The sequence below is a fragment of the Anomalospiza imberbis genome, chromosome 19 (genome assembly GCF_031753505.1).
Source record: "Anomalospiza imberbis isolate Cuckoo-Finch-1a 21T00152 chromosome 19, ASM3175350v1, whole genome shotgun sequence".
Taxonomy (NCBI): domain Eukaryota; kingdom Metazoa; phylum Chordata; class Aves; order Passeriformes; family Viduidae; genus Anomalospiza; species Anomalospiza imberbis.
Genome location: NC_089699.1, coordinates 6,467,378 through 6,483,499, shown reverse-complemented (window position 1 = coordinate 6,483,499; position 16,122 = coordinate 6,467,378).

Sequence of the window (16,122 nt, the reverse complement as noted above, 5' to 3'; positions counted from 1 at the left end):
ACACAACACCTGGCAGTCCTTCTTTGTGGTGACAAAAGTGGCACAGTGAGGCAGGAAGAGCAAGGTAAAGACAGGCTCCAGTGTGGCCTTTGGTGACATGGCCCTGGAGAAAAATCCATTTTCTCTAAGTATTGTTTTCTGCAAAATAAAGAATGTCACTGCAGAAGAAGAATGAGAATACTCATGCTCATGTAGCACAAGGCAGCACATTGAGATGAGGCACTTCTCACACTGCCATGAACTCCTCTGTGCCTACAGCTGCTTGCAAGCATCACTCCAGCAACCCACAAAGCACAAAAAAAGCAGCAGTTAATGTTCTTCCTAATGATCTGTACAAATCTGGAAAGGTCTGGAAGGCTGAGCTTTGTAATCAGAATAGACTCTGGAGAGCCAGGAGCAAAGGAGGTAGGATAGGATTACCCCTTCAAACACCAAGAAAATAAAGATATTCTTCCCCCTCTCTGCTGTCCCCTGGAGGTCTCTCCTTAAGAATTTGAGCAGTTAAAGAGGTAAATATTTTTACCTCAAAGGAGGTTGAAGTGATATTTAATCAGGAAAAGACTATACTGTAGGTTGATTCTACCGATTGATTTTGAAAAGTTAAAATCCATTTCATTGAAGACCTGTCTGCAGAGTAATTAGAGCCACTTTCTTCCTCAGCTGAGGCTGCCAGAGACCAGCAATGGTGCCTGAGGAGCACCACCTTTTTGAGGGCAATGCTTTTTGACCTATATTGAACAATTATTCCATAACCACCTGCACTGTGTTGGTTTATTCACCTGTTCTGCTGTTTGAAAATATGCAATGGACACAGCATTTGGCAAGCAAGTGACTTTTCATGTGCTGCCACCACCTCAGCTTCAGAGCCATTCCCTGACCACCACCTCGGCTTCAGAACCATTTCCTGCCACCACCTTGGCTTCAGAGCCATCTCCTGACCACCCCATCAGCTTCAGAGCCATCTCCTGACCACCACATCGACTTCAGAACCATCTCCTGACCACCACATTGGCTTCGGAGCCATTCCCTGACCACCACCTCGGCTTCAGAACCATTTCCTGCCACCACCTTGGCTTCAGAGCCATCTCCTGACCACCCCATCAGCTTCAGAGCCATCTCCTGACCACCACATCAGCTTCAGAGCCATCTCCTGACCACCACATCAGCTTCAGAGCCATTCCCTGACCACCTCAGCTTCAGAACCATTTCCTACCCACCACCTCAGCTTCAGAGCCATCTCCTGACCACCACATCAGCTTCAGAACCATTTCCCATCTTCTGGAAGGCCCCACCAGCTCTGCCACCACAGTCACACTGGGGTTGGACACAGATCAGGGCAGACCTGTACTGCTGCAGGGATACCCTGGGAGCTGCTCCCCAAGCCCTGTGTCACATAAATGCAAACCCTGGGAAGGGTCCCCTCCACTGGCAACAGCAGCCAGGAGGAAACAGGACAGCAAAGGTGTGAGCCAAAAGGGGTTTGTGTTAGTCCAGGACAGCTCCACGTCACAACTTGTAACCTCAGGCTGTCCCAATGGCATCACACACATCCCCCAGCTGTAAACAGCCCTTCTCCCCAGCTGGGAGTATCATTTCAAGGTGATTTCAAAGCCCAAAATGAAAAGTCAGGGGACTGAGTGCACTGGCACCACCTCTGCTCCACATGGACTCCTCAGTGCCCAGAGGCAGCAGTGCAGACACTCTTGAGACCTGGGCTGCAATTCCTCCCTCCCTGTTCTCTGAGGGTTCATTTATGCTGGATATCATCCCCACCCTTGGTTAATGAGGCTGTGGCTCCACTCGGGGCTGCATTGCTGAGATTGTTGAAGGGAGCAGTCTGCTTCCAACTATGAGGTACCTTGAAAAGCACCAGAACTCAAAACATCTCCATGAGCTGCTGCTGTTCATCACCTCTCGTGGGCTCCAGAATGTGCTGGTTCAGTCAGCCAGAGAGGGTGGTACAAGCAACAACAACATTTCCCTTTCAGCTCTGATGCCTTTGTGGCATCTGCAGCCCAAGCTCAGCCCTCCCTTGTTCCTAGAACAAGACTGTAACAAGGACAAGAGATATGTGTTCTTAAATACACCTTAACTAATATTAAAATGTAACCTTGTGAGGCCAAAATTACTCCCAGTGAGAGAAAATCAGCCACATTTCCTTAATTTGCCAGCCAGGCAATCAGGCATAATTCTTCTTTGTACAGAGCAAAATCAATGGATGCAGTTGAGCACAACCCTTGAGTTATGGTCACTCTTTCCAAGGCAAAACTAATTTCTACATCATGATGATTCTGCCATTCACTCATCTCACCTGGCAGTGCTGAGAGCAGCTGTAACTCTTGATACCTCTCCCAGAAATTACTGCACTCACAAAAGTGCATGCTGAAGGGAAAGGATATCATATTTTTCCTCTTTTTCTCAGGCCTGCTTTCTGGCTTATCCCTTCCAGGACCAAGCTTCAACAAATCCAAGAATTTCTGACAATGCAAGAGCTCATTTTCTAACCCTGATCTCAGGTTCTTGATGGAAGTTTCATTAAAGGCTCTGTCTTCCTGGTCTTCTCACCTTCAAAGGATTTGAATGGAGGTGTTTGAACGCACAGCTTTTGGAAGGGAGTGGAGAGGAATAAAAAAACGAAATAAAGAGCTATCTGCTCTAGCAATTCATTTCATTCAGATTCTTTGCAGCAAATAATGGATTTGGAGTATCAGTAACATTGCACAATCCAGCCACCCACCAGCCCGCTGCTTAGCACAAATTTGGCTCTAATTTTATCCCCTTGCCAAAGTGTTCCTGCAGCAGGCCCCTCAGTTGGCAGAAAGGCTGCTGCTGTCCTGGCTGTAGAACACATTTCTGGGGAACACTTTGTTCCACTGTGTCGAATTTACTCGGGGCAAACTCTTCCTCCCTGCTCCAGAAAAAGCCCCCGACCCCAGAGCAGCCCCAGCCTTGCTCCTGGCCCATCCATCACCCAACTCCACCACCCCACCTCTTGCTGGGAGCATTGCACGAGCACCAGGGTCCTGCTGGTGGAACCAGCCCTCCTGAAATAACTCATCCCAGTGGGCAGCACAGTGTCAGAGTCCAGAGTATCCCTCTGGCTGCCCCGGATGCCTCGAGACCCTGGCAGGGGGCTCAGGGACCTTGGCAAGAAGTCAAAAACACCTGCGGCTTCGATTTCAGCCCTTGGGAATTGACACAGCGTTCGAGTGGTGTAATAGGGGAATTGACACAGGGTGATAAAAGTAGAATTTTGGGGTTTTTTAGAATGTAATTCAGGGATACAATATGGAGGAATCTGGGTGTGCCCTAGCCTTTTCTTCCTTCTTCTTGTCCTCCATGTCTCGGTGTGATAGTGACACTTTTCTGTTGGTCTAGGATAGGGACACACTGTCCAACATAGATTTTAGGTATTGGTACGGGAACTGTAAACATGGTACACGTCATTTTGAGTCTATAGTGTGGGAAACACCCAGGCTCGGGGCAGACTGCCATGGCTTCTGTACTAGGTGGACCTTGGCAGGTCAGAGAGAAACTATTACAGATAAGAAGAAATAAACAACCTTGAAAACTCGGCTTCACGCATTCCAGACCTCTTCTTTGGCTGCCGGGCTAGGGGAAAAAAGGACTTTCACGCTGTTGGGGTCTTGCCAGCAGACCCTGACTACACAGGACTTGTGTCCCAAGGAAGCGATACCAGAACAAATAAAGGGACTCCATAACCTGGGGTAGTTATGAAGTGGGTATGTATGTCAGCGCCCGGCACAGGTGAGATAGCTCTCCAAAAGAGAGAGCTATCAGCCTGATCCACATCTTTATTCCCAAAGGTGTTCCATTTGCAACACATTACACAACTTTGCCATGCATATTCAATCCCTGGCCCCGCCTCTCATGCTAAATAGGTCCCCGCCCTTCTGGACACGCCTGGTTTGCCGTGGTGGTCACACGGGGGTCTTCCTCATGACTGAGCTTTTGAACTTTTCTCCTTTGCGCGTGCACTTTTGGTCCTTTGGTGCTTATCTGAGTAGTCTGTCAGTCTTGATGGGCTTGGAGACAGAGGAGCCTCTTTATCTGGGTTCTTTGCATCCCTGGGTATTGTTCTTTATGCAAGAAGCTTCAGAAATTTGCATTTTCCTATGCCCTTTGTACCATGGCAGAGGTTTCTTAAGTAAAAGGTTAAAATTCAACACATAATTCTACAAGCTAAAATTTAGATGCTTAATTCATTTTGTTAACTCAAGTGAACTCCAAAGATCTCTATTTCACCATGGAGTGACAGGAGCCACATGTGGAGGCTGATGTCCAGCTCAGAGTTGGGTTTATTTACAGCTGGCACAGCTGAGTCTTTCTTCTTCCCTCAATACAAACTGCACGTGATAAAAATCCCTACAAGTGAGGCCGCTGGACAGAATTAACACAGTTTTCTCTAATTTTTTCCTTCATCTTAGCCCATCAGGCCTGGAGGCTGTAACAACCTACTTTTCACCTCGTCACAGGATCAGAGAATGGTTTGGATTAGAAGGGACCTTAAAACCCATCTTGTACTACCCCCTGCCATGGGCAGGGACACCTTCCACTGTCCCAGGCTGCTCCAAGCCCTATCCAGCCTAGCCTTGGGCACTGCCAGGGATCCAGGGGCAGCCCCAGCTGCTCTGGGCACCCTGTGTCAAGGAAGAATATCCTAATATCTGATATTAGGAGTAGGTTTGCTTCTTGTCCAAGTTGTCATCATCTTCATTGAGACACAGTGACTTAAAGAGCAGTGGGAGGTGTTTTGAACCCAGACTTCTGCAGAATCAGGGTGGTTTGGAGGGTTTTTTTAATGTTTGAGAAGTACCCATTAATTCCATTGATGCTCATTATTCCTTAACGAGGAGGTAAATTTTTAAATGCCTCAATCCTAGTACCAGGCTGCAGGCCTTTGAAATGCCCAGCACAAAAGCCCAGTCAAGTACCCTGCTCCCAGACTCAGAGCACTTCTAGAGACCAAAGCCTGCACTGAAATGAAAAAAACAGATGTGCAGTGCCACAGAAAAATGGAATAACACAAGTTGTAACACTATCACTGCTTATATGTAACTTTGGCTTAAAATCATTAACCTTTCTATAGCTTGCTTTGTGGCTGAGCACTTTCTATTCCACATAATGTTCTTCTGAATACAAATGCACTCCTGAGTGAATTTAGCCTAATGAAAGAAGCCTGTGATGACACTTAACATCATCCATTTATCTTTTGAAAAGAAACAGCATAATTACATTCCCCGTACTCAGAAACTTGCTTCAGCATTGTTTTCTGTGGTGAGCTCTATCCCAAGCCAGCTCCATTAGCTTTGACTTTGGTGTTTTAGATTGGGATTTGCTGTTCTTTGGGGACTAGTTTGATGTTCACTGCCCTTCCTGGGACAGGATTTAGCTCAGTTCAGCCAGCTGGGCTCACACACCAGCAAGGGATTCAAAGGGTAAAGGCTCCACATCAATTCTCCCAAAAAATCCACACAGAGGCTGCCCTGAAGTGACCAGCAGGGATTGATTTGTGCCAGGAGCTGGCACATGCCAGGTTTGTCCTTGCCTCACCCACTGCAGCTGTCAGGGACACACCTGCCTGCTCAAGACCTGTAAATATCTATTACTGTCATCATCACCACCCCTCTTCTGAGCCTGGCAGAGTGCAGAAAGCCAGACGAAGCTCTCTGAAACAAAAACCTTCTGAGGATGCAGAATTATGTTTGGCACCTACTGCAGTCAGTGATTTTAACACCCCCGTCATTTTCACACGTGTATTACTCAGGTGAGGAGCACACCTGTTTCTGCTCCTGATTCTACCACCCTGGGGTTTGTCCAGAGCTATCTGAATTGAGCTTTTAGTAAAATGGCATTTTTTTTCTTGTCAATATGGAGGAAAAAAAAAATCTTGCTCTTAGAAATAGCAAATTTGTATTTCTCCATTGAGAAACAACATGATCAAGAGAGCAAATGGCATCAAACTGAATATCTACCTTTTCTACACCTAGTTATTAAGGAAAAAAAAATATGCAGTGACTTTAAAGGAAGCACAGAGCCATTCTGCCAAACAAATATCTTGACTTGAAAAATTAGAATAATTACTAATGCTCTCTTACCTTGCTGATGAAGTCTCAAGTAAGCTTCAGACTTAAATTGTCCTGTAAATGCAGCACAGCTTGAGCTCACAGAAGTGCCTCAGGAAAACACTTTGAGAAAAGTGTTTGAACTTAGTTTCATTACATGGCACTGAAGACAATTTGGGTTGATTGGTTTCTAAATGAAACCAAATGAGCTGATATAATCTGTTTAAGTTGTCATCAGCTCCAGAAGTTAAAGACCCTGAAAATCAGTGAGCCTGATTCCTAAAAGTGAGGAGGAACGAACTAAGAAGAAGAGCAGGAAGGGAAATTCCAACTATCTTGATGCTGGGACCCCTAAGTGATGCAATAAGTAACCAAATGGTGTTACATGTGCTTTTAAAAGGCAGCAATTTTTTTAAAAAGTATGAAAAAGTATGTATTCTTCATAAGTTTAACTAAGTTCTGGGCTCTATGGAGTTGGGAGACATTTCTAGTGACAGCAAATACATCAGAGCATAGAAACTACTTGAACTACATGAAAGAAGTACTGAAGAAATGTTCATCCACACAACAGAGGCTGCAGGCAAAGCCTTAATTCTGCCACTGCCAAACCTTTGACCTGGGAGCCCACAGAATTTGTGTAAAACAGATTTTCATTGCTGAAGGTGAACGTGCCTCAGGAGCCACAGAAAGAGACTCTTTAATCACCCTTTTTTGGTTCTTTTTTTCATGAGGGAAGTGTCTTCCAAGGCAAAACACAATCAGAAAAATCAAATTCAAACTCCCAGCATGGCAAAAGTCTGGAAAACAGCCCTGCAAGCCAGAACCCAGATCCCATGGGAAGTGTTGAGTGTTCTCAGCAAGCACAGCCACTGCTGCACAAGCCTCTCCCAGCCAGGGTGCCCAGGGACTCCTTGGCCTCAGTGCCCTGCTTGTCTGCACCCTGCCAGCCTTTCCCTTGGCTCATTCCCAGGGTACAGCAGGCAGCAGAAATCATGTTCAGCTAATTTAGCTTGAGCTTATCCCCCCAGGTGTATAGCATGACTCTAAACTTGCAGCAGAAACTCATACCAGAGACTGAATTCACAGAATCCTGTTTCCCTCTGGCAGCAGAAACTCTGGATGTTTTTTAAATCAGAAGCATCTCAGCTTGATGGGGACATGGATTCTCTTCCACAGAGCTCCTGAAGCCTGCAGATAAAGAGATGGAAGATACCCTGCCAGAGCCAAACAGCCTCAAACTATGCAAAGAAAGACAAATTTTTTCATCAGCCTACCTGGATTGCCTGGCTGGATTAAGGATGGGGAAACCCCTCTACCTCACAGGGTAAAACTTATTAAATTTGGGCATTTTCTGACGGCTGGAACACAACTCATCCCAATGTGAAATAGCTGGAAGCATTAGTGTGAACTAATACAAAAGTAGTCAAATGCATTACAGTGATTGTCACTCAGCAGTAGCTGTGCAATATGAATAAAAAGCACATTAAATCTGTTCCAAATAATTGGCACAATGTGTTTATATAGGACTAGGGCTGCATATTAAAACACACCTGATTTGTTCTTCATAAGCAATGAGTATTTACTACATCTGTGATAGCTGTATAGAGTCAGATCTCATTTTTTAAATTATTAATTGGTATTTAATTAGCATATATTACCATACTATCTATACACAGCCTAGTTGGGAATGCAAATATAATTCTAATAATTACATAACTAGTTATGCTTTCAAGAGCCTTCTACATAATGCAGTGCAGACAGCTTCTCTTGGAAGAGAAAACAGCACACAGTAACAGAGTAACATTTTTTAAATGCCTAAATCCTCTTTTCAAGGTGGATTTTGATCTAAATCAAGAATTCTGAGGTTTTCTAGTGTTCCAGTGCAGAATTGATGTGTTGCTGCCATTCTCCAACCCTGCTATGAAGTAGCTTGGACAGACCTTTGCACTGGCATCTTTCTGGGAGAGATGGAATGGCCTCTCTGAGCACCATCACAGGGATTGGAAGAGATTTTTCCCTTCACCATGAAATGCCTCTGTCACACTATTTGCTTCTTTCAAATGCAGAATTTATGTGTGAGGTTCTGGAGATGTGTTTGGATCTCAGCTGGGCAGTAGAGCTGTGGCACCTCAAGGACTGAGCAGAGGTGACGCCTTCAACTCAAGTGCCACCACAGCTGCCAGACTTGAGTAAACATCTCTGGGAGACAAATATTCCTGCAGACTCCTTCCCTGCAGTGGTGAGTTCATTCAAAGTGCCAGTGCAGAGAACAGCCCCAGAGCCACCGGCAACGTGAAGATTGGGAGAATCAAGAGGTAACAATCAGTGCCTGCACTCAGTGTTCCACCAATATGTAAGAAAATCCTGGAAGCCCACCCTGAATCCCAGCAGGTCTGTCAGATTCTCTCCCACCTTTCTTCAACTCCATGCTCCCAATGGGGAGATGTTTTCTGAGCAGGTTAGGAAGGGGTGAGGGGAACAGAGAAAAGTGAAAAAAAATATACTTTCTGCTATTTCTCCCACTTGGGAAAGATGCTTCAGCCCACAGCTCACCAGCCTGAACCCTGGAAGAGAAAAGCTGATTATACCCCCTAGCAGAGAACCTCTCTTTTACCCATCTCCCTCCACACTCTTTGGGGTACAGTGTAGGGCCCTTTCTCAGCAGTCAAAGCTCCCCTGAGGCTGACAGGTACAACTGCTGGTTGGCAGCTGTGTCCCCACACATCCACCCTCTCTGCTCTGAGGAAGGCACAGGAATCCCAGCCCCTTTTCTGCACTTCAGCAGAAAAATCCACCCCCTAATTGGTGGCTGTGGTGGAAACCTGTCAGGTCCAATTCCTTACTCCAACACCACCTCTCATCTTTTCTTTCCAAGGTCCCACACCTCACACACACCTGCTCCTGGCCCAGTTTCCACAAACTCTGAGGTATTTCTAACTGTAGCTCTGAGTACAGGAACTCTCCTGCAACACTTGACAGGGCTAAGCAACAGTCCTGCTTCCAAGGCTAGGTGTATCTCTCAAAAAGATGAAAGCACCCTCTGTGTCTCTGGCCAGAAGCTGCAAACACAGATTCCTGTACCTCAGGCCAAGGATGCACAACCTGCTCTCACCTCCCCACTGTGGGCTGTGAGTGTGCAGCTCACTGACAGGAGGAGGGTACAGGAGCCACCGAGCATCCTGCAGCTGCAGTTAATGGGGGTAAAAAGGCTGCATTTGTCAGCCTGACAAAAACACCCCCGAGAAATGGCATTTTCTTGTGTTCAGTGACTCCCCACGCAGAGCTTCCTCCCTCCTGCATCTGGATCTCTCTGCTCCCCACTAACAGGGACAAAAAGCCCGCAGCTCTTCAGCTGCACTGACCAGACTCCCCTCCCTGCACTCTGCCTGTCAGAGTGATGTTTATCTTTCATTTCTCCCTTGAGTCCAGTGCAGGAAAATCCTGCTGCAGATAAATCCCCTCTTTTAATAGTGCTGAGCTTTGACGGAAGCAGTTTGGAGTCCAAGATTTGCTGATGGCTCATGGCAAATAATAAAGGTTTATAAACAACTGTGCTTGTATCATCTGGCCTCTCTTTTTGTCACGCCTTGCTCTTGATCTTGCAGAGCTGACTGAAGTGGCTGGTGTCAGTTATTGCCCCAGAGGCACATTTGATTGTCCAGAGCAGCTGCACATCCCCGTGTCACCACGGCCAGAGTGGCACTGACAGCCATTCTGACCCAGCGCTGACCAGCACAGGCAGCAGCAAATCTGCTGATGGGAGGATGACAGGAGCTTGCACAGCTCTCTATAGAACCCACACTGGCACTGTACCCCTCACCCAAATGGGAAAAAGGGGGATTCACATCTTTTGGCACAGCTGTGCTCAGTGTTGACTGGGCTCTGCAAGTGCCAACTCACCCTCAGAGTTGTGCTCCTTACACCAAACCCAGCTTCTGGGGAAGGGTGCATCACCCGAGTGTCTCTCCTGGACCTGTCTCAACAACTCTCAGGGTCTGGGTGTTGGGATGACCCCAAGATTGTTAAAGTCCTCGTTTCCCAGCCCGTGCAGCCAAAGAAGGAGTCGGAATGTGTAGGGTCGGCTTCTCAAGGTTGTTTATTTTCCCTTGTCTAGAACATTCTCTCTCTGCCCTGCTGAGCTCTGTCCAGCAGGTCGGCCATGGCATTCTGTCTGCCCCCAGGGCAGTGTTCACATTTTATACCAAAAACTCCGTGTGCCATGTTTACAATAACGTGCCAATATCTGTCATTTCTGTTGGGCAGTGTGTCTGTACCTTAAACCAACAGAAAAGTGTCACCATCACAGCAAGGCATGGAGGACAAGGAGAAGGAGAAGAAGGCCAGGACATGCCCAAATCCCTCCATCTTGACCCCCTGAACCCCATTCTAAAAACCCCAAAATTCTACTTTTTCACCCTGTGTTAATTCAACTACCACACTACTCAAACCCTTGTGGATTGTCATTCCTCATACCAAGTTGGCAGCTTTTTCCATGGGCTAAAATCGAAGCCACAGGTGTTTTTGACTTGGTGCCAAGGTCTCCGAGCCCCCTGCCAGGGTCTGGAGACAGCCAGGGCAGCCAGAGGGATGTCCTGGACTCCGACAAACAGCAGTGCCCAGGATCACCAACCCCTCTCCCCAATCCCAGGTGTATTTTAGATTTAAATGAAGCATGAACATTGCATGCCTTGGGAGGAAATACTTGTGACTTACTGCAGACAGTTAATGGCACAAATTCCCATCAGGAAGCAGGGAATTGAGTGGTGGCTGTGAAGCTTTGTGGAGCCAGGAACAGGCCCACTGCAATGTGAGCTGATCATATGGCACAGCAGATTTTGGTGTTCTCTTTGTCGTATGTCGCATACTTCAGAGCTTTTGTGCCGACTGCCAGGAGACAAGAAAAACATACAATTAGTGGGGGAGGATCAAATATTCCATTTTCTAGGCAAACTGAAGGGGCCTAAGCTCTGGGCTGTCTTCAGTAATAAAAGTATTTGTGTTTTTACATATATATGCTGATCTAGTCACAAGCTTATTAGCAAAGAATTGCAAATGTACCTGGCTCTCTGCAGCCTGCAGGGAAAAAGCTGTGCTCCTAATGCTTAGTTCTTAAAGCTTCGAGTTTATGAACATTGATTTTCTGATTGTCTATGAGTAGCCACAAACTAAAAAAAATAGCCCAAAACCCCCTCCAGTGAACAAACAAATCCCTGTGTTTCCTTTATCACTGTTCCTCTCCAGTGCTTCTGTTTGTCGTTCCTGGTGAGGATATGGCACAGTGACGTGCAGGAGGGAGTCCCTGGGGACAGCTGGCAGCTGGTGACACAGAGCCATGGCACCGTGTGGCTTCTCCAGACAAAGAAAACCCAGCAAACCCCAGAGAGCCCAGCCAGCAGCTCATGGGGCTCCAGCAGCACAGCCCTGCAGAGCCCTGGGTGACAACAGGACTGGGACAAAGCTCTTCTGAAGGTAATTTTGGGGCTGGAAGTAGAGCACATGGGGCAAACCCTCTGCTCCATTTCAAGGCTTTTATAACCAAGTTTAATACAGATCTGGAGAGGCAAAGTCTGATCCAAAGGCAATGGTAAAACATCAGGAGGACTTCACTGCTCTCACTACAGCTGACAGAGGTACCCACACAGCTGGAGTTTCACTGCCTGAAATCCCCTTCAGCAGCAGCATCTGACACTGATAGACTCTGACACACATCCTCACATAATTAAGTCAGAGAAACATTAGGATGAAAATAAAACAAATGGTTCCCAGCTTCCCCAGAGGCACTAGAATGTGGAGACAAGAGCCAGCTTACAGATAAAATTGGTAGCAGTGAGATCCTCTGCCCTGTGCTGCTGGGTTGCAGCACAGTCTCCTTTTCTGCACAGCACACACACCTGCACCAAGAGCTTCTCTGAGGCCTTCAGGAGGAAGAAACCTGTAAGGGAAGGTAAATATGAGGAGAGAAGTGACTAAGCAGAGGCTCTGAGGCACACACAGAGCTGTCACCCTCAGCACAAGAGCTGTGCCAGGAGTCAAAGCACTCCTGGAGAGCTCTCAGCCCTGCTTTGCCATGCTCTGAGCATGGCTGCTGCTGCAGGAGTTTAAATAATCCTTTAAAAGGATGTTGTGTTGCCATCCTCCAAGCCAGAACCACCACTCAGTTCGAACATCCCCAAAGCTGGACCCAGCTCTGTTCTTGTTTGGTTTTTAATCAATGGCTTTCCCCAAAGCCCACAGAAATCCAGGAAAAAGCTCACACTGACTCAAGAGAGCTCTGACCCAGACACCGAGCGTGAGGCTTGACCAGGAATTGTTTCTTTGGCAAAAGGAGATTCCTTGGGCTTCCATCCTTTCCTCACATCTGTCAAGAGTTTTTATATAATTCCTATAAACCACTTTGAAACAACTTCCATTCTATTAACTGTTTCTCCAAAACTGTGCAGGAGTTTCTCTCTCCACCACGCTGGATCATCCTTGCAGATCCCCAGCAGTGCCTCTCACAGCTCCCACAGAATGCAGACTGCTCACCTGAAGGCAAAAGCTCGGTGTGGACCAAGAAATATCACAGAAGTCAGGAAAAAAGTGTGAGTTCCCAGCATCTGAAACTCTTTATTAACAACAGGCTGAGCTCTGGAGATGAGAGCATGCTTGGATTTGCACACTCCAAGAGGAGTTTAGCCTGTGGGAAGAGCCAAACTCTCTCTGAGGGAGAAATCTGCAGATACAAAGTCTCTGATTTTTCCATAAGTAGAAAAGGCCATTTAATAGGAATAAAAGCCTTCCCACCTTGAACAAAAACAAATCAAGTACCAAAAGCAACACTGCACTGAGCTCCCAGAGCTCTTTCAGCAGGACAAAAGGTAACTCAGGTTGCCAAATCAAACCTGCTGCTCCCCCCAGCCCCACCCTGTGCTCTCCAGGCCAGATCTCTGCCAGCTCTTTGGCACCATCACTGCAGTGCCTAGTCTGTGCAGATGTAGCAATTGTGCAGCAATAAGAACCTCTCTGGAGCCAAGACAGTCTCCTTTGCACTCACACACATGGTAAAGGAAGAGGATTTTTTTTCATTTTTCAGTGTACAATTCTGTCTTTCAGGGGAGGAGAAAGAATTCAGGTTAAGTGTAATGGTAGTGGTTTGAATTTCTGCAGGAAATGACTTGGGGTTATTAATATATATTTTTTTTCCATTGTAAAATGATCTCAAATGCTTTAACACAAGGAGAAGATCCTAAAAATCCAGAACGTCTGAAAATCACCGCAACAGCACACAATTTACACTCTTTATCTTCTGCAAAAAGCAAGGACAAAACCTTTGCTCTCCTCACCTTTTCCCATGGCCACTGTGTTCTCTGCCAGGTGTTATCTTCAGCACTGAAGGTCTCAGGCTTACTGCAGCACCCCAAAGGTGTTTGATGGCTTTGGAAGCACAAGAGGCGAGGAGCAGATTTTCTGGGCTCGTGTCTGTCACACAGGTGCTTGAAATGACATCAGATTGGACCCAGTGACCCTGGCAGTGCCTTCCTATAGCTGGCCTGAAGCTGCCCCCAAAGGGAGATCCAGCCAGATCCCCTGAGGGCACAAATCCATGTGGCACCTCAGACCTTACCCTTCCAGGGACTCTGCTGTCCTCACTGGGCACCACGAGCCATGGGGCACTTGCTCAGGAGTGCTGTGATTCAAAGTACAAGTCCCTCCTATGTTCTTTTTATCTGGGAGGGTTTTTAAAACCCATTCCACTACATTCCTGCAATAATGCTGACTGAAACCTGTTACACAGTCCTCTTTAGGGATCTTGCAGAGGGTTCTCTCTAGTGGCTCCTCCAGAGCTAGGACACTTGCATCTCAAACCTCTGAGGGAGGGGAGAAAGCTCTAACCTTGAAATAAAGTATACTTGCAAATTTAAATTTAAGGGCATATTCAACTCTATAGGACAGATGTAAACGTAGATGTTAACAACACATTCAGAAGTTGGGGATCAAATTTGCTCTTCCTTGTATCTGTGCAGCAGAGTGACTCTGCTGCAATCAGTGTGCACATTCCATGCTCTCAGATAATCCCTTGCACCTGGGTGATGAGTGGCTCAGAAACAACTTCAGACAGCGACAAGGCCCTGTGCTTATTGCAGAGCATAAACATTGCTCCCATGAGACTCCATGGCCAAGCTGCAGGGATTTTACACCAGTGGGTGGTAACCTGAGAAAAGGTTATTGAGTCAGCAGCAGAGCCAAATCAGGCTCTGGCTATCTATCCCCTGGGACACTGAGCTGCAGTTGCTTTCAATTCCTCTTTGTCATCCCTTCCCCTGCAATGTTGCATTCCACTGACAGGCTCTGCCCTAGCAGATGATAACTGAGCCCCTAAGTTTAGGATTAAGAAGTGAATGTATGGATCTCATCTGACAGCACATGCTTGGGATCTAACAAACCTCACCCCTGGGTTTCTCCAGAGACATCCCTCCCTCTGCCCTTCTCACTCGGATACTCTGTCAGGACCCCTCTGAACTTGGCCAAAGCAAAATACTTTCCTGATACTTTGGCAAGTGATCAGTTAAATCTCTTCACTTCCTGCACTTCTGGTGGGAAGAGGATCATCCATGTGGTGACTGGGCACAAGAGTATCACGAGAAACATCAGAGCCCACCTGGCCAGGCAGAACTTGTACAACCAAAATCAAACTCAGCCAAAGGCTGGACCTGTCATCCACAGCACCTCTACCCAAAGCTCACATCGAGGACACAGATGCAGCATTCCACATGCTCCCTATTCTGAACTGAAAATTCTCAACAATAAACTCAAAACTCTTAACAATAAAATTCCACCCAGAAGGTATTTTAGGAGGACAATGTGTACAAAGATGGTGCCTAACAGGGAGCCTCTGCTTCCAAACACTCATTTGCCCAGACAACACTCAGTTTGGATCCTGTCACAGCTGAATGGAGCAAGGAGAGCTGCCTTTCAATTTGCCAAGGCAACAGCCTTCAGCTGCCCACCATATATACCATGACCTTCACAGCCAAACAAAGGAGCACCAGTTATTCACAGAGAATATCAAGGGCTTTACAAGAAAAAAATTGGACATGGCTGCTCAAACAGCCCTCACCACATAGACTGCTACTGTCTGCTTCCTAACAAGAAGACAAATTTGTTAGGAAGATCTAAAATTAGGTGCTGAGCACCTGAAAAAAAGTTCTATACAAAGCAGAGAATAAAATGCCACATGGAGCTATATTTTAAGATGGCTGGGAACGCTCAGCATGAGCCATACATGGCTCCAGAGGGGAAATTTTGCACCTGAAGTACAAGTGCACCTGAAGTGGCTGCCCCAACCCTGGAAGTGTCCAAGGCCAGGCTGAATGGGACTTGGAGCAGCCTGGGATAGTGGAAGGTGTTCCTGCCCATGGCAGGGGGTGGAATGAAATGATCTTTAAGGTCCCTTCCAACCCAAACCATTCTGTGATTCCATGAGTCTATGATTCTATGTTATTTATAATTTTCACACTGATACTTTTTAGATTATTACAAGAAAACCACATAGGGAATAACAGATCTTGAGGTTCATGAGACAATTTGATCCTTGATGACTTGGCATTGTGTGCAAGTCCCTGAGGATTTACTCTGACAGTAATTATACACTGAGCTCCCTATTCTTGTTTGATTAAAATTCATCTTCCATAAAAGCACTTGCAGTCCTTACCTAGACAGCTGGAAAAATGGAAAATTTGCCACTTCTTCTGGTAACTTGTCACCCACACTGCTGAAAGATGTGTTCCTTGTGTACACAGGCAAATGGGAAACATCAGTATTCCAGATTCCTGCATCGTCCCCCTTTTAATTCTGATTGATCACGGTTCTCACACGCTCCAGGCCCAGTTGCACCCAGCAGGAATTGCTCTGTTAATGCCTGTGGGTGTGCAGAAGAGGCTCAGTGCATGCAGAGAGCAGAAGTGCCTTTTGTTCAGAGAACAGCTTTTGCTGTGCTGCAGAACAACTTCAGGCAACAAACTGTTTCTGAAGAGTTTAACAGGACTAAGTTCCCACG